Consider the following 18,961-nt stretch of genomic DNA (forward strand, 5'->3'; position numbering starts at 1 on the left):
GGGTGCTAATCAGGCTTTAACACCTCTCTCACACCTGGGAGTCTCCCTCTTGGACAAAGGGAGAGAGCAGGGTAAGGGGGCCCAGCTCAGAGCCTCAGAGACAGCTGTCTCTAGTCAGAAGTTAATAATATGATTTGTCTTTCATTGAGTTAGTTTCTACTTACAGTTAGTGATTCTGGCTTTTCATTTACGGTCATGATAAGCAATTTCCTTTTAAAGAGATTTCAGATTTTAAGAAGTGAGTCCATTTGAAGGAAAATACTCAGGATATAATAGCAGAGGTTAGGAAGGTGGTGTAAAATGTACTGTGAGGTTTGGGAATCTGGGGCTCAGGCAGCCTCACAGTTGCTGTGTGACCCAGAACAAGTCACTTCAGCTCTCTGATGCTCAGTTTTCTCATCTGAAAATGCTTTAAATAGTTTTGGTGATTAGGTGAGAAGGCACAGCTGTGTGACCCTGGGAATCGTTCCCTCCCCTGCCTCGCTGGTATTTTCTCTTCCTGACTCAGAAAACAAGCTGGAAATGGAAAGAGCCACTGGGGATGGAAATTTTCTTCTGAAGTGAGGTAAGCTACACATGGATTTGTTATGGGCAGCAAACATCTCTTGGGAGATTTGGGGGTGTCTTTTGTTGCGAGGCAGCCTCTGTTTTTAACCTCTTCTCAGGAAAGATGCTGGGGTCTGTTACCTATGCAGTTCTCCCTGGGAGTAGTAAGCTTGAGCTTACTTGTGGAATGAAAGTCATTGTTACTCTGAACAAAGTTTTTCAAGCGCTTGGAGGCGTGTCTGGGGGAACAGACTTTGACAGGATTTGTAGAAAGCTCTGTGGGTCTTCCCAGGACAAGACGTGGTCCACCCTGTGATAACCCGTGTGTGTCAAGCCCCGTAACACTGGGGCTGAGCGCCCCGACCTTTCTCCAGAGTCTGGGCTGCGTCCTCTCCTCTCATCCCCCACCCTCCCAGCCCAGGACTGGTGTGTTTTCCCTCGATGACATTTGGAATCTTTTAATAGTTGTCACATTAGCATACATTTGCATACCTTATGCTAATCAGGGTATTTATTTTTGAAAAAGCACTTTGACTTCTGGGGCCCTTTCTCAGAGGGGATCTCACGCCAAGTTCTTCCTCGACACTCTCCGCTTCCCTTGGGGTGAGGGTAGGGGCCATGCGTCGGTCAAGGTCTCGGGCTGGGGACGACCAGCTCCCAGACGCAGCCCAGGGGAGGGAGGCTTGCGGCCGGCCCGGACCTCTGCTGCGTGCCTGGACCGCGCTGGGACCAGCAGCCCCAGAGGTAGAGTCTATTCTGGTGCCCATTTTGCAGACGAGGCGATGGAGGCAGGATGAACACCTTTTGGGGCGGGCAGGGATCCTCACTCAAGGACACGGCTCCAGAAAGAGCCCCTTTCTCTTCCATCACATCTTCTCATCTTACAGGAAAAATTCAACTCCTAACCCCTCTGGCTGCCTCTCTTTGTCTTTGCCTCTTTTGACTTGAGAGAGTTGTCTATACTCGCTGGTTCCACTTCTGTCTCTCTCCCTAACCTTCTCCAATCAGCTTCTCGCAACTTCCCTGTTCTCCACCACCGACATCGCTCTCCTCAAGGTCAATGACAGCCTGCTTAATCCTCTTCACCCCCCCGCGTGCCCCCTAGGCAGAGTCTGACCCTGCTGGACCCTCCTTCTCCTGGGAACGTCTCAGGGACACCCCCACCCCAACTCGTCTGGCTTCCCTTCCACCTCTCCCGGCCCCTCCTCAGTCTCCCCTCCCCCCACACACTCCCTCCCCAGGGGTCCTCGTCCACTCTCAGGCCTGGAACCCTGACTATGCCCTGATGGTCCCCACAGGCCTCCCCAGAGCTCCATACTCGGGGTCCAGCTGCCCCTCGAAGTCTCTACGTGGGAGGTCTTACTCAACTCGACCACCCTGTACCCCACCATCTCCCAAACCTGTTCCTCCCATGACCCCCATCTTGGAAGAAGGCAGCTACATCCTTGGAGCTGCTTAGCCAGGATTTTGGAGTCACCCTCTCACCCCACATCCCCAGCAAACCTTGGTTTTCCACCTTTAAGAATTACATTAAGTTCTCTCCTTTTCCCCTGATTCCACCCTGCATGCCCTCCGCTGATCTTCTTGCCCTCACCTCTCACCACCCCCTATGCCTGTTGCAGGAAGAGGGACCCCTTCCAGGGCCCGAGAGTGGGCTCTTGTCTAACAATTGGAAATGAATTGTCCGAGGAGACACCCGTACTGATAAAGCAAAAGACTTTATTGGGAAGGGGCGCCTGGGTGGAGAGCAGCAGGGTAAGGGAACCCGGGAGAACTGCTCTGCCACGTGGCTCCCAGTCTCAGGTTTTATGGTAATGAGGTTAGTTCCCGTGTTGTCTCTGGCCAATCATCTTGCTTGGCCCATATTTGGTCTGACTCATGGTCCTTCCTGGTGGCGCGTGCATCTCTCAGCCAAGATGGATTCCAGCGAGAAGGATTCTGGGTGGTTGGTAGGGTATATTATGGGCTGGCGTCTCCTCCATCCTTTTGGCCCCTCCCGAATTCTCCCAGTTTTCAGAGGCGGCACCATGTTCCTTATCGGGACCTCTTGTTGTGAGACAACTCATGCAAGTTGGCCATGCCTGGCCAAGACGGGCAGTTTCTGTCAGTGGTTCCCTAACATGTTTACTAGCTCCAGCCTCGCTGTTCCTCCAACACTCCAGGCATTGGCCAGCCTCAGGGCCTTTGCACGGATTGTCCCCTCTGCCTGGAATGATCTTCCTGGAAGTCTCTTTCGTTTCTTGTTGTATCCTCAGCATCTAAAACAGTGCCCACCACACAGAAAGGGCTCCGTAAACATTTGGTGCATGAGTGAATATTTCTGCATAGAAAATCATTCTGGAAGGACATACCTCTCAACATTGGCGGTGAGATGACAGATTGTCTCAGTGTTTCCCAGGAGACTTACTTATGTTCTAATTTCACCTCAAAGAACGTAACTCCATTGGGCACTAAAAAAACCTCAGCGCAGTGACCCACAAGCTGTGTGACCCTGGGCAAATGGCATCCTTCTCTGGACCTCCGTTTTCTCATCTGGAAAATGGGATGATCCTAGTACTACTCCCAGAAGGTCCCTTGAGAGCCAAGCCTCCAAGTCTCAAAGAAAGAGTTAAACCCAGTCTGGGGTGGTGACATTTGCAATGCATGAAGTTTAAACATTTTCAATAAAGAAAAACAAATCCAGGCCGTCGCGCTTTCTGATTTATGGTAATTGCAAACCAGCAGCAGTTAATATAATTGTCCAGCGGAGGGGGCAGTGGGGGACTCCACGTGGGGTCTAATCAGCCCCGGGTGGGATGCAGCCCCAGTCAGGTTAAGCAAACCCATTACTTTAATCACCTGGGGAGGTGGCTAGACCATTAGTGAGAGGGGAGAATAAATATTACCCCAAGAAGCTCCAGAATTGGAGGTTTTATCACTGAGAATTGTCCCCGTGCTATTTACTTTCAATTTAGATTTTCGGGAAAGTGGCTCTTGGCACATTTTATGTATGAAGGCGAATGACTGGAATTGAAAAGTGACCTGATTTTGCCATCCCAGCAGAAAGGAGCCACGGTCTTCCAGAGTCCTGCTCCATCCCACTGAGTCACTCTTAAAATCTGAGCTCTGGGACTCAGTTGCAGGCACATTCTGGAGGCACTGGAGCGTGACTCCTCAGTTCTGGGAAGCGTGGAGTCACATATCCTGGGATGTGGCCTCATTTAATTACCACTGCCTTATAGATCCTCTGGTTTGGTCAGTTTGTTTACTGATGGGGGAGACTGAGGCTCAGAGTGGGGCTGTCATGAGCTAATTGACTCTATTTGCCTAAGTTCTCTTCCCATCTATACCTCCTTTGACTCAAGAACCCTCATTGGCTTCCTAAGGTCCCCAGGCTATACAAAACCCTCTCAGGCTATACATCACACTCAGAACAGAATTCAAAATGGGTTGTAGATCTACATGTAAAACATAAAACTGTAAAACGTTGACACAAAAACATAGGAGAAAATCCTCAAGACCTGGTTTTAGAGGAGTTTGTAAACAGGAAACCAAAGGATGATCCATAAAAGAAAATACGGGTAAATTGGACTTCAAAAATTAATAACATTTGCTCTGTGAAAGACACTGTGGAAAAGACAAGCCACGGACTGGGAGAAGATGCTTGCAAATATCAGACAAAGGATGTGTATCTAAAATGTATAAAGGGCTTCCCTGGTGGCGTAGTGGTTAAGAATCCGCCTGCCAATGCAGGGGACACGGGTTCGAGCCTTGGTCCAGGAAGATCCCACGTGCCGTGGAGCAACTAAGCCCATGTGCCACAACTACTGAGCCTGCGTGCCACAACTATGGAAGCCCACGTGCCTAGAGCCCATGCTCCGCAACAAGAGAAACCACTGCAATGAGAAGCCCGCTCACACCACAAGGAAGAGTAGCCCCTGCTCGCCGCAACTAGAGAAAGCCCACGTGCAACAACAAAGACGCAATGCAGCCAAAAATAAATAAATTCATTTAATTTAAATAAATAAATAAAAATAAAATGCATAAAGGACTCTTTATACATTTTAGATACTGACAACCCAACAGTAAGAAAATAACCAAGTTAAAAAAATGGACAGAGACAGAAACAAACATTTCACTGAAGAGGGTGTACAGATGGCAAATAAGAACATGAAAAGATGTTCAACATCATTAGCCTCTAGGGAAATGCAAATTAAAAACACAGTTGGCATATCACTACACACCTGTCAAAATGGGTAAAATAAAAAATAGTGATAACTCCAAATGCTGATGAAGATGCAGAGAAACTGAATCACCCATACATTGTTCATAGGAGTGTAAAATGGTACAGTCACTCTGGAAAAGAGTCTTGGCAGAGTTTTGTTTTGTTTGTTGGGTTTTGCTTAGTTTTATAAAACTAAACATATACTTACCGTATGACCCAACAATTACACGCTTGGGCATTTATCCCAGAAATGAAAATTTATGTTCATATAAAAACCTGTAGAGGTATCACACGCCCTGATTTCAAACAATATTACAAAGCTATAGTAATCAAAACAGTATGCTATTGGCATAAAAACAGATACATAGCACAATAGAACAGAATAGAAAGCCTAGAAATAAACCCACACATATATGGTTAATTAATTTACAACAAAGGAGACAAGAATATACAATGGGGAAAGGAAGTCTCTTTAATAAATGGTGTTGGGAAAACTGGACAGCCACAGGTAAAAGAATGAAAATAGACCAATATTTTGTACAATACACAAAGATTAACTCAAAATGGATTAAAGACTTGAACATAAGACCTGAAACCATAAAACTCCTAGAAGAAAACAGGTGGTAAGCTCCTTAACATCGGTCATGGTGAAGACTTTTCGGATTTGACACCAAAAGCAAAGACAACAAAAGCAAAAATCAACCAGTGGGACGACGTCAAACTGAAAAGTTTCTGCACAGCAAAGGAAATCATCAACAAAATGAAAAGGCAACCTACTGAATGGGAGAAAATATTTGCAAATCATATACAGTCATCCCTCAGTATCCATGAGGGATCGGTTCAGCCACTCTGGAAAACCACTTGACAGTTTCTTGTAAAGTTGGACAAACATTTACCATGTGACCCAGAGATCACATTCCAAGTGAAACAAATTACCCAGGTGAAATGAAAACTTATGTTCATACAAAAACCTGTGTGTGAATGTTTATAGCAGCTTTACTCAAAATCACCTAAAAGTAGATACAACCAAAATGCCCTTCAGAGGATGAACAGATAAACAAACCGTGGTCCATCCGTACAATGGAATACTACTCAGTAACAAAAGGGAACAAATTATTGATATATGCAACAACTTGGATGATTCCCAAAGGCATTATGCTGAGTGGAAGAAGCCAGACACAGAAGACTACATACTGTTTTATTCCATTTATATGACTGTGGTAGATAAATAATGGTCCCCCAAATAGGCCCAGGTCCTAATCTCTGGAACCTATGAAAGTTGCCTACTATGGTGCGAACTCACACACACGCACGTGTGCACGCACACACACAAGGTCTTTGCAGGTGTGATTAAATTAAGGGTTTTGTGATGAGGAGATTTCCTGAATCATCCAGCTGGGCACTAAATGCAATCACATATGTCTTTATAAGAGAGAAGCAGAGAGAGATTTGACTACATACGGAAGAAGAGAAGGAACTGTGACCACCAAGGCAGAGATTGGAGTGATGTGGCCACAAAACATGGAATGCTAGCAGCCACCAGAAGCTGGAAGAGCTAAGGAACATGTATGAGTTTGCTCAGCTGCTGTAACAAAATACCACAGACCTGGGGACTCAAACAACAGAAATGTATCTTCTCACAGTCCTGGAGGCTGGAAGTCCAAGATCAAAGTGTCAGCAGCGTTGAGCCCTCTCTCCTTGGCTTGCAGATAGCCACCTTCTCCCTGTGTCCTGACATGGTCTTTACTCAGTGTGTCTCTGTGCCCTAATTTCCTCATATAGGGACACCAGTCATGCTGGACTAGAGCCCACCTATGTGACCTCATTTGGCCTTAATTACCTATTTAAAGTCCCTGTCTCTAAATACAGTCACTTTCTGGGTAGAATCAAAAAGACAGACAAAAGCAAGTGTTGGTGAAGAGGTAGAGAAGTTGTAATTCTCATGCATTGCTGGTGGGATTGTAACCTTTTATCTTTTTTTTTTTTAACAATTTTTTTTTAATTAATTAATTTATTTTTAGCTGTGTTGGGTCTTCGTTTCTATGCGAGGGCTTTCTCTAGTTGCGGCGAGCGGGGGCCACTCTTCATCGCGGTGCACGGGCCTCTCACTATTGTGGCCTCTCTTGTTGCAGAGCACAGGCTCCAGATACGCAGGCTCAGTAGTTGTGGCTCACGGGCCTAGCTGCTCCGCGGCATGTGGGGTCTTCCCAGACCAGGGCTCGAACCCGTGTCCCCTGCATTGGCAGGCAGACTCTCAACCACTGCGCCACCAGGGAAGCCCGTATCTTGTGACTCTGCCCTCTCCCAGGACTTCAGTGGCCACCTCTTCCAGTTTATAGATGGGAATGAGAGCGTAGGCAAGAAATTCCTGCTTTTTAAAAAATTTTATTGACGTATGGTTGATTTACAGTGTTGTGTTAATTTCTGCTGTACAGCAAAGTGATCCAGTTATACATTAGATATATATACTTTTTCATATTCTTTTCCATTGTGGTTTATCACAGGATATTAAATATAGTTCCCTGTGCTATACAATAGGACCTTGTTGTTTATCCATACTATATATAATAGTTTGCATCTGTTAATCCCAAACTCCCAATCCTTCCCTCCCCCATCCCCCTTCCCCCTTGGGAAGTCTGTTCTCTATGTCTGTGAGTCTGTTTCTGTTTTGTAGATAGGTTCATTTGTGGCGTATTTTAGATTCCACATACAAGTGATGTCATATGGTATTTGTTTTTCTCTTTCTGACTTACCTTGCTTCGTGTGATAATCTCTAGGTCCATCCATGTTGCTGCAAATGGCATTAAGATATGCCTGCTTCTTAAAGACCCTGTTGTAGGCTGAATAATGGCCCTTCAAAGGCATGTCCTAATCTCCAGAACCTGTGAACATATTACCCTACATGGCAAAGGGATTTTGTAGACGTGATTAAATTAAGGATCTTGCGAAGAGGAGATGATCCTGGATTAACTGGGTGGGTCTAATGTAATCCCAAGGGTCCTTCTAAGAAAGAAACTGGAGGGTCAGAGAGCAAAGTCAGAAGAAGAGGTCAGAGTGAGGTGGGACCATGAGCGCAGAAATAGAAGCAGCCCCTGAAGCTGGAAAACGCAAGGAAACATATTGTTCCCAAGAGCCTTCAGAAAGAACACAGCCCTTCAGATGCTTTTTACACTTCTAACCTCCAGAATTCTGAGATAATAACTTTGTGTTGGTTTAAGTTACTAAGTTTGTGGTAATTTGCTACAGCAGCAATAGAAAACCAAGACAGACTGCCACTCAGGAATAATGCTTATCACTTCCACTCATGTCTCATTGGCCAGCTCACATGACCACACCCACTGCAAGTGTGTTTGGGAAATGAGGTCCACTGCCAGGTTGCCTTTTCCAGTGGTGGTGGGGGGGAATGGAGGTTCGCACTATGGGAAGTGGGGGCATGGATTTTTGGTGGATGCCAGACCCTCTCTATCATGCTGTCCATTACCTGAAGATGTCATGGTAAAAACTCTTCCGAAATCCCTTACCTGCTGGGGGCTCATTGTCCCGGATTTCTGTGGCTTAATGTCCAGGCTATTAACTGCACTGGAAATTCCATTGTCTGTGACTTTGTGGGGCTGTCCCAAGCGGCCAGTTGTACTAGGGGTTTATTGTTTAATAATGTCTGATAATGTTACCGAACCAAACTTGGGTCCGCTTGCCTGCACACAGTAAAGCCAATCTACTGACACTTTGTTGTGGTGAAGGAAGGGCAGAGTTTATTGAGGGCACCAAGAAGGAGTCCAGGTAGCTAGTGCTTAAAGGGACTGAGCTCCCTGAAAGCTTTCAGGGAAAGGTTTTTAAGGGTTGTGGAGTGCGTAATCAGTTCATGGACATTCTTCTGATTGGTTGGTGGTGAGGTAATCAGGAATCAACATCATTAACCTTCTGTTTCCAACCGGTCTGGGGTCTACGTGCTTGTGGGCAGCATGCAGTTAGCTTCTTCTTCCACCTGGTAGGTGTTTCATCATCTGCAAAACAGCTCAAAGGACACGGCTCAGAATATTATCTATAGCCCTTGAGCAGGAACTAAAGGTCCTTGACTTTGTTTAATGGCTAAACTATTATTATTTTGTCTTGTTTAACTGTTTTCCTTTCTTTCTGCATTTTCTTACTTCTCTGATTAAGTTTACGCTTTGGAACTTGGGGAAGGCCTAGGAGTCTAAAGTTTCTCTACAGACAAGAGGCAGGTGGAGAACATGGAGGTGGGGGGAGGGGGCAGTCTCTTCCGGGAAGACCCCATAGGGTCCTGCTTGGTTATAATAACTTTATGGCTCATCATCCAAGGCTCTAACCCTATAGAAAAGGGCTCAGATGCTTATCATTCCATAACTGAATCATTCACAGTCCTGGAAAAAATGGACAGTCACTCAAACAGGGTCTTTAAAGAACATTTAATACAGGATTATTTACAGAGCTGTAGGCAGGGTGATGGGAAACCCTCAGGGCATACTGTGGGACGTGGTGGCTGCAACTGTGGGGAGCTGTTATCACGTCTAAGTCTGAGTGGGCGAAGGGAGAATGTGGTTCCTGGAATCCGGTGGGAGATAGGATTGCAAGGGGCTCAGGTGCTCAGCGGTAGTACAGCAGAACAGGAGCTGGAAGAATAAATACCCCAACCTCTTTCTCTGATCACCCACCGCTGCTTCTCATTGGTTGAACCCGACAGGATCTGGCCAGTGAGAGATCATGGATTCTGTCTATGCAGATGAACCTCTCCAGGGGCATGGGCAAGGATGAGAAAGAATTGAGTGGCTCTGGAGAAGAGGATGGGCAAATTGAGAATTTCCACCGCAAACCCAGGGCTCCAGCCTTCCTGGGGCCTGTCATCTGAGTTCCCCATAGAGTCTGGCCAGTTCACTGCTGTTCACTGATGCCAAGTGTGGGTTTCTTCATCTCTTGCTTTGGGGTAGGCTGGTACTCACTGCAAGATGCTGAGATTTGGGAGGAACCAAATCAGAGTGGGTCATAATGAAGTCCTCTGGAGGGAGAAAGTGGCCAGGTGACTCTGGCTAAGATTGAGCTAAAATGTTTTCTTCCAGGATGGAGCCCAAGGTATTACCCTGATTTTCAAGACCCTCTCCAGCCCAGCTCCCAGCCTTTTTCTCCGGCATCTTCTCTCCCAACCTGGTTCTCCCAGCCCTGCCCACCTCTCCACCTGCACATCCTTACATTCAGCTGATTCAGTCTCAACACTCTTGGCACCAAGTCTTTGCCCACGCGGAGCTCCCTGCCAAGCACACCCTCCCACTGCACACCCCCTCTCCAAATCCTACCACTGTGAGCTCTGGGAGGTGACATGTGAGCTGAGGCTTGAAAATGAGGAGGAGCTCATCACAGGAAGAGCCTGGGACAGAGTGTGTAAGGAGGAGGGCACTGAAAGTGCAAAGGTCCTGAGGTGGGGATGTGCTTGTGGATTGGAGGAACAGCAGAGAGGCTGGTGTGGCTGGAGCAGAGTGGGGGGCTGAGGAGGAGGTGAGAGCAGGAAGGTCACAGAGGGGCTAGATTTGGGGGGCTCTTTTAGACCATGGTGGGGAGTTTGAGCTTAAATGCACCGAAAAACCTTTGGAGAGTGTCATCGTCTGCTCAGGCTACTATAACAAAATACTATAGACTTGGAGATTTAAGCAGCAGATATGTATTTCTCACAGTTCTAGAGACTCTGAAGTCCAAGACTAAGGTGCCAGGAGAGGGCACCTTAGTCCTCGTGAGGGCTCTCTTCCTGGATTGCAGACAGCTGCCTTCTCACTGTGTCCTTGTGTGGAGAAGAGAGAGCTCTAGTTTCTCCTTCTTCTTATGAGGGCACTAATTCTGTCATAAGGACCCCACCCTTGGGACCTCTTGTAACCATAGTTACCTCCCAAAGGCTCCACCTCCAAATGCCATCCCACTGGGGGTCAGAGCTTCAACATATGATTTGGGGATGCGGGGGAGGACAAAAACATTCAGTCCTAACAGAGAGTTTGAATAAGTGAGTAAATGTTTGGGGCAATGAAAGAAAAAAGCAGATGAAGCTGATCTATAGCTGCAGTCTTGGTACAACTGAGCCTGCTGACCACTAGTGACACCCCATCTGCCTCAGTATTCCCTGAGATTGTCTCCTTCCCCTAGCCAGCCCTAGCCTGGCTCCCCCACTCTGTGCCCCCATGGGGACAAGTCACCTCGGTTGATTCAAAGATATTGCGGTGGCAGTGCCCGTCTCTGGCTCTGTCTTAATGACACCCAAAGAGCTCCACAAAGCCAAACGGCTCATCACAATTATTATAAAATATTAAAATGACTCACAAAATAAATTATTCACGCACCTCATGTTCTGCTTCCAGGTGTTCAGGGACTAATGAGATTTTTTTAGGTGGGGAGCAGGGAGTGGCCCTTGGGAGGCACTGAAAGATTGTCTACCAATGACATCACTGTAGAGATGGAGGCGGAGGCAGGACTGGGGCAAGACAGGATGACCGTTTATGTCCCAGTGCTCTGCAGCATATAAAGGCTGGTATGCAGGCAGGGAGAGAGGGGCGAGTCTTCACTTTGTTTCTGCCTCCCCACAGGTGGCTGGAGAAAGTTGGGTCCATTGCAGGCAGCATGAAGGGCTTGGAGTTTTCAGAGTGGTGGAGGGGGAGAGATAGAAACAAAAAGAGACAGAGATAGGCAGACGAGATAGAGCTAGAGGAACACAGAGACACGTAGAGACACAGAAAGAGACATAGAGACAGACACACAGGGAGACAGAGACACAGACAGGGACAGAGAGAGACACAGACAGAGAGACTGAGGGACTAGATTAGAAGTTACTGGCATCAAGTCATGATCCCCCGAATTGTCACTTAGGTAGATAGAACCGAGACGGGGGCCAGGTGGGGCTTTGGGAGGTCAGGGTCCCCAGTCGGAGAGGCTCCTCCCACCAGAGGTCACAAAGATAGTAGCCGGGGTGGGAGTTCTGTGAAAAAACCATGTGGGTTCATGAAACCCCAGATTCTACAGCCCAGACTGTGTACGGTGTAGACTCCCTTTCAAGGAGTTGCAGTAGGCAGGGCATGGGAGATACCTACACCTGCACCGTTCAGCACCGCGGACAGCAGGCAGGGCACGGGAGATGCCTACACCTGCACCGTTCAGCACCGCGCACAGCGAGGCGCCCCTGTGACCCGGAGAGGCCACCTGGTGGGGGGGGTCTGTGATCCCACTGAGCTTTCCCACTCACCTGTTCCCAGGGTCAGCAGTCATCTCTGTGAGGGAGGATGATTGTCCCCTTTTGTTGGCAGGCAAACTGAGTCTCAGGGCTGTGAAGGCACATATGCAAGGTCCCAGACCAGCCCCACGTGGGCTCTACTCCATCATTTACTGTGTGCCTGACCCTGCGCTGGGGACACAGCAGTGACTAAGGAAGACAAAAATTCCTGCCCTGTAAGCAGACAGCTGATAAAGCAGCAACAATTTTTTCTTTTTTTCTGAAATACTTTCTGATGAGGATTCTATGGAAAATAAAATGGGCTAACGTGCTAGAGAAAGACTAAGAGGTGGCTTTAGTTGGGGCAAGGGGGATCAGGGAAGCTCTTTCTGAGGAGTTGACATTTGAGCTGGGACCTGAAGCAAGTAGGGGGGCAGACTGGGGGGAGGGTGCTCCAGGCAGGGGGCACAGCCAGTACAAAGGCCCCAGGGTCAGAGAAAGCTTGGTAAATTCAAGAAACAGAAAGAAAACAAACAGAAGTCAAGGGAATTTTCAAACAAGTGGGTCCTGCAACCATGTAATTTTTGGGGTGGGGAGTCTAAAGCAATGCTCACACAGAAAGTCTAGGGGTCAGTTGGTCATTGTTGAGAGCAAGGGATTGGACAAGTCTCTATGGAGTCCTGGGTTCAAATTCTTTTGCTATTTCCTACTGTGTGACCTAGGTAAGGGTTTGTCTGTATTGGTTAGCTGTTGCTGTGTAACAAATTACCCCAAAACTTTGTGGCTTAAATGACACTTACTATCTCAATTTCTTGGATCTGGGCATGGCTGAACAGGGTCCTGTGCTTCAGGCTGTAACAAGGTATCAGTCAGGGATGAAGTCTCAGCTGAATGTCTGACTGGGGCAGGATCTGCTTCCAATCTCCTGTGGTCGTCAGCATTATTCAGTTCCTTACATGTTGTTAGAAGGAGGGCCTCAGTTCCTCACTGGCTGTTGGCTGGAGGCCACTCTCAGGTCCTTGCCACTTGAGCTTCCCTACCATGGCAGGTTGCTTCATCAAAACAGAGTCAGTAGAGAGAGTCCAGCAAGATGGATGTCACAGTCTTTTTATAACCCAACCGTGGAAGTGACATCTATCATTTTGGCTGTATTCTATTCATTAGAAACAAGGGGAGAGGATTACACATGGACAGAAGGACCAAGAGACAAAGATCCTTGGGTACATCTTTGTGAGCCGCCTACCACAGTGCCCTCTAGGAGCCTCAGTTTCCTCATCTGTAAAAAGGACAGTGAGTTCCTACTTTGGGAGGGGGGGGTCCATGGGGAGGATGCTGTGCAATGAATCATAGAAAGGTTCTGGGCATAGTAGGTCAACTTTAAACCTATCGACTCCTGGAGACACACGTATGAGATTCAAACCCCTGAACTGGAAATTCCCTGTAGTCTATCCCTCCAGTCTGAGGTGAGGTTAACCAGGGCAGACCTCAAGCTTTGCAGAACAGTCCCTGACTTTCCAAATGCAGTCATTTGTTAACTCATTGGCTCACCCAGAGTATTCATTTCCAGTGGCTGCTGTAACAAAATACCACAAACTGGGGCTTCCCTGGTGGCGCAGTGGTTGAGAGTCTGCCTGCCAATGCAGGGGACACGGGTTCGAGCCCTGGTCTGGGAAGATCCCACATGCCGCGGAGCAACTAGGCCCGTGAGCCACAACTACTGAGCCTGCGCATCTGGAGCCTGTGCTCCGCAACGAGAGAGGCCGCGATAGTGAGAGGCCTGCGCACCGCGATGAAGAGTGGCCCCCACTTGCCGCAACTAGAGAAAGCCCTCGCACAGAAACGAAGACCCAACACAGCCAAAAATAAAATATAAAAATAAATTTAAAAAAATAAAAATAAAAGTACTACAGTTAATACTATGTTTAAAAAAAAAAATACCACAAACTGGAGGCTTAAACAGCCAACAGGTATTGTCACATTTCTGGAGGCTGGAAGTCTGAGATTAAGGTGTTGGCTGGGTTGGTCCCTTGTGAGGGAAGGATCTGTTCCATGCCTCTCTCCTTGGCTTGTTGAGGTTCATCTACATGTTCACAAAGCTTTCTCCCTATGTGCATGTCTGTGTCTAAATTTCCCTCTTTTATAAGGACACCAATCATATTGAATTAGGGACCCACTCTCCACCAGTATGACCTCACCTTAACTGAACTAATTACATCTGCAACCATCCTATTTCCAAATAAGATTACATTGGGAGTTCTTGGGGGTTATGACTTCAACATATGAACTTGGGGAGAATCAAATCCAACCCATAACACCTGTCAATGGAAGACTCTTCTCTCTCTGTCTCTGTCTCTCTGTCTGTCCATCTGTCTCTCTGTTTCACAGTCTCTCTGTCTCTGCTTCTAAGTGTTTGTGTGTCCTTTTCTTTCTCCCTCTCTCTCCAAGCTCATTCCTGCCCCAGGACGCTTACATGTGCTATACCCTCTGCTTGGAAAGCCCCTGGCTTTTGCGGGTATAGCTTCTTCTCAGCTCAGATGGCACATCCTCAGGTACCTCTACCTCACCTACAATCCTCCTCTATCATCTCCTTGCTGTTTTTCAAACATACAAAGCATGTTCCTGCCTCAGGGCCTTTGCCCTGGCTATTTCTTCTGCTTGGAACACCCTATGTTCACATGGCTTCTTCCTTCGTCTTCTTCAGGTCTCAGCTCAAGCATCACCATCACTGTATTAGCTAGAGTCTCCCTCCTCCACTCACTCCCAGAACCCCACCTCCCTGCTCTGTTTTTCTCCCATTGCACATTTATCAGCTGGATAGATTATAACCCATTGGTTTAACTGTTTCTTGTCTGTCTCCACCCACGACTGTCATGTATTGACCGTTTTGGTCCCTGCTGTGTCCCCAGCTCCTAGGAGAGGGCCTGGCTCACAGCATATGATCAATGTTTGTGGAATCAGTGAATTGTATGGCTAATCCGAAGATTTTATAACAACTACCCATACTTCTGTCATTGTGGAAGCTTGGAGTTTGCTGCTGAATTTCAGGCACAGAATCTTAGAATTGTCACCAAATCTTAGAATCAAAAAGAAAGGACTCTTGGAATCCACCTGCTCCAGTTCCCTCCATGTCATCCCAAGCATGGTTCTCTAGGTTGCCTTGGCTACCTCCTGTGATGGGGACCTCATTACCACCTAAGGCAGCCCATTCAGGTTTTGGATAGTTCCACTGGCATGAAAATCCTTCCTTAAGAACTGAGCCCACATTTTTCACCTTGAGATTCCCTTTGGTTTCAGAACTTCCCCTCCCCAGCTTCCTGCAAAACCAGTCAACTCCCTCTGCGACCCTGGGAGTTGGTGGGGAGGGAAGGAAGGGTTTGAGGGCAAGAATCCTGTTTTCTGAGGCTCAGTCCCCTATTCTTCAGCCTTCCCTGAACATTTCTGATAAAGAAGATAGCTGAGGTGTGAGCTGATAACTAAGGTGTGAGCTGGTAATGAAAAGGTTAACCGATAAGGGAAGTGCTGGATGATAAGAAAAATCCTGGGAGAAATCTAGACGGTTAGGTAAGAACTAAAGCGCTTTAGCCAACAATCCCCCACCTCCCTTTCTCCCTCCTTTCCTTCTCAAGCATTTATTGAGCACCTACTATGTGCCAGGCCCAGTGCTGGGAGTGGGGGGTTACAAAAAAGGATCAGGTGCAATCTCTCCTTTGGGGCATTCAATCCCACACACCTGAGATCTAAGCTCTCTCGGAAGCCCCAGAGCCAGCAAAGTCTTTAAGACACCAAGGCACGAAGCTATGATGGTGGAATGGCGAGCAGTGGGCAGATTTCTTCCCCCAGCTCCTGCCTGCTGGTGGGTGAAGTGAACCTCTGAGTCTGTCCCTGCTGTTGGCACTTCTGGGCCGGCTCCTCTCTCTCCCGTGTGGGTGGCGAGTGACTTCATCTGGCCCAGTGGCTGTCACTCAGCCCCAGTCAGACGGGAGACAACACAGTTGCCATGGAGACGAATATGCTTCCCCCTTGGGGGGGGCGGTGGTGAGCCAAGGGAGCCAGAAACCGTGTGTGGATGTGTGAATTCAGCACAAAGTGACCCAGGCCTGGTGACTCAAGTTGTGGGGGAGGGGTGGAGGTTTAGCTCCTTCACTGCCGCTCCCCCCTCCTCTGTATTCACAGTCTGGGTCTTTGGGGAACCAGGGTTTCAGCATCAGAGTTCAGAGCGTTAGTTCAGAGTGTCTCAAGCCTGGCTCTCCCTCCAGGCAAACTAACCTCTCCATGCCTCAGCTTCCTCATCCAGAAAATGGGCATGAGAAGATATATTCATTTAAACATTCATTGAATGAACACTTATTGAAGCCTGCTGTGTGCCAGGCACTGTTCTAGCAGCTCCCACGGGGCTCCTGGATCAGACAACAAAGCATGAACTGAATTAAAGAAAAATCAGAAAGCAGTGTTCAGAGAAGAAAAGCGAAGGGAGGGATGCGATAGGGAGTGAAGGAGGGAGGACGGGGAGCATTTAACTGGGGATCAGGGAGGAGTTCTGAAAAAAGGTGACATTTGAGCTGAGACTTCAGGAGTGAGGAGAAATCAGACATAGGAATGTCTGGGAGAAAAGCATTCCAGGTTGAGGGCACAGCCTGTGCAAATGTCCTGGGGCAGGACTGTGCCTGGTGTTATTGGAGGAACAGTGAAGAAACCCACGTGGCTGGAGCAGAGTGAGCGAGGGGGAGAGAGGGAGGAGGGGAGGGCAGGGAGGGGGCAGGTCCACAGATTTGGGAGCTGTGGTGGGGAGGACTTGGGCTTTTACCCTGAGGGAGGTGGGAGCCCTGGACGGGTATGGGCAGAGGAGAGGGAGAGGCACCTGACTCAGGTGCTCACAGGGGTCCTCTAGGGGCTTCAGGGAAGATGGATTGTGGGGAGCGAAGGAGAGAACCAGGGGACCAAGGTAGAGGTAACTGCCCTGGTCCAGAGAAGCATTGATGGGGGCCCATGAGGCGGACAGTGCCTCTGCTGGCTTTGCTGTATCTTTTATTATGGTTGTGCTGGAACATTTACATATTGAAATACATAGAATTTTATTATAAAGAATATTCTTTCTATTTCTCCTTTATATTATAACTAGCAAGTTATGTTCTTTTGAAATTACATGTGTAGGTCGGTTATGTTGCCTATGAATTTTACTCTAGGATGTACTGAGACTGGGGTGGCCCCTGGTGTGGATCCATGTGATAAGGCCTGGCATATAGTAAGGACTCAGTAATCAGGGCCTTGGAGTCCCAGGACAGAGGTGGGAGGAAGGCAGGGTCCTCTCCAGGCTCCTGGGTATTCCAGACATGTCGAAGCCCAATGTCTCAAGGACTCAATCATGCGCTCCCCATAGGTCTCTTTTTGTGGATGGAGAAACAGACTACCAGAGAGGGCAAGCCATTTTCCTAATGTCACACAGCGTATCATGGTGAACCTAAGATTTAAGCCCTGGCTGTTTGGGCCAGTTCAGATGCCATGGGTGACAAATACTGGCTCTGCTTTGGGGGGACCCCTGCTCCCCACTCCCAGCCTGACCCCACCCTGGCATACTTCTTGCTCTAGAGTGACCCTGAGCTGGTTAGTGGGAATGTCACATCCCTCAGCCACAGTGATTGGTTCAGAGGTGGCCATGTGACCTGAGCCAAGCCAGTCAGAATTATCCAGTATCTTTGCTGGAATCAATAGGCAGGAGGGTTTTCATTTCTGCTTGCCTGGCTGACTGGGAAGAGAAATAAGTCTGGAGCTTGGGGTCTCTTTTGACTCTATGAATGGGGGGCCTGACTGTGAATGAAGCTCACCTAGAGGAAAGCCAAGCTGAAACACTGAAAGAGACCTCCAATAACATCAGCTCAACTCCTGGATCCAGCTATGCCTGAAGCTGGACCCTGGAATTTTCAGTTGCTGGAATCTGTTTATATGTTTTTCTTCCCAGACCTGTTAAATTTCCATTTCTCACAACCGAAACAGAGCCACGGCAGCAGGTTTCATCTCTCAAACTTCATGCCCTATCACAGTGCCAGCCTTTCTTCATGTGTTGGGCAGACATTATAAAAGGGCACAAGGAAAATTTAGGGGATGATATATTTATTATCTTGATTGTGGTGATGGTTTCATGGACATATACATATGTCATAACCCATCAAAGTACACACTTTTGCCTATTTACATGTCAATTGTGCCTTGATAAAGGCGTATTTTTTTTAAAAAATTATTTATTTATTTATTTATTTTTGGCTGTGTTGGGTCTTCGTTGCTGTGCGAGGGCTTTCTCTAGTTGCGGAGAGTGGGGGCCACTCTTCATCGCAGTGCGCGGGCCTCTCACTGTCGTGGCCTCTCTTGTTGCGGAGCACAGGCTCCAGACGCGCAGGCTCAGTAGTTGTGGCTCACGGGCCCAGTTGCTCCGTGGCATGTGGGATCTTCCCAGACCAGGGCTCAAACCCGTGTCCCCTGCATTGGCAGGCAGATTCTCAACCACTGCGCCACCAGGGAAGCCCAAAGGTGTATGTTTTAAAAATAGCCTCAATAGCAACATCTCAGCTCCTGGATCCAGCCATACTTGGAAGAGGAGAACTTTGGGCTTTTCAGATACATAAGCCAGTACATGTCCTCTTGGGGAAAGAATAACAATTATATTAATTTTATTTTATTGTCAGTTTTGTTAGCCCTTCTCTCTCTCTCTTTCTCTCACGTCACAACCTAGATATAAGAGAAGGCCAAGAGGAGGCAGTTGGATGATGTGATGCCTCAAAAAATGTGTCCAGAAAACTGCTGTGGCTAAAGAGTTTATGTGCAGGCTCATCTGGGAAACTGTTCAACAGGTATCTCTTTTGCAGGACTTGTCAGAGCCTTTAAAATACAAATGGGACAACTCTGAGGCTTTCTGTACACAATCTTCCAGAGATCCCCAGCAGGATTGGGTCCCAGATGCTCACAACAGACACTGCTCATTGATGTCCCTGTATTGGCTCCTTCCCTTGCCTGTCTCC

At 47.8% G+C, this 18,961-nt stretch overlaps 1 protein-coding gene across 1 annotated transcript in view; it reads left to right on the plus strand.

Annotated features, from left to right (window-relative positions):
• Positions 1 to 520: 520 nt before the first annotated feature.
• PTPRS (protein tyrosine phosphatase receptor type S) overlaps positions 521 to 18,961 on the plus strand; it is a 161,555-nt gene continuing 143,114 nt past the window's right edge. Inside the window, exon 1 of the mRNA XM_061190682.1 lies at positions 521 to 565. The gene's annotated coding sequence lies outside the window, so the exon portion shown is untranslated. The remainder of the gene's footprint in view (positions 566 to 18,961) is intronic.

The sequence above is a fragment of the Eubalaena glacialis genome, chromosome 4, assembly GCF_028564815.1.
Source record: "Eubalaena glacialis isolate mEubGla1 chromosome 4, mEubGla1.1.hap2.+ XY, whole genome shotgun sequence".
NCBI lineage: Eukaryota > Metazoa > Chordata > Mammalia > Artiodactyla > Balaenidae > Eubalaena > Eubalaena glacialis.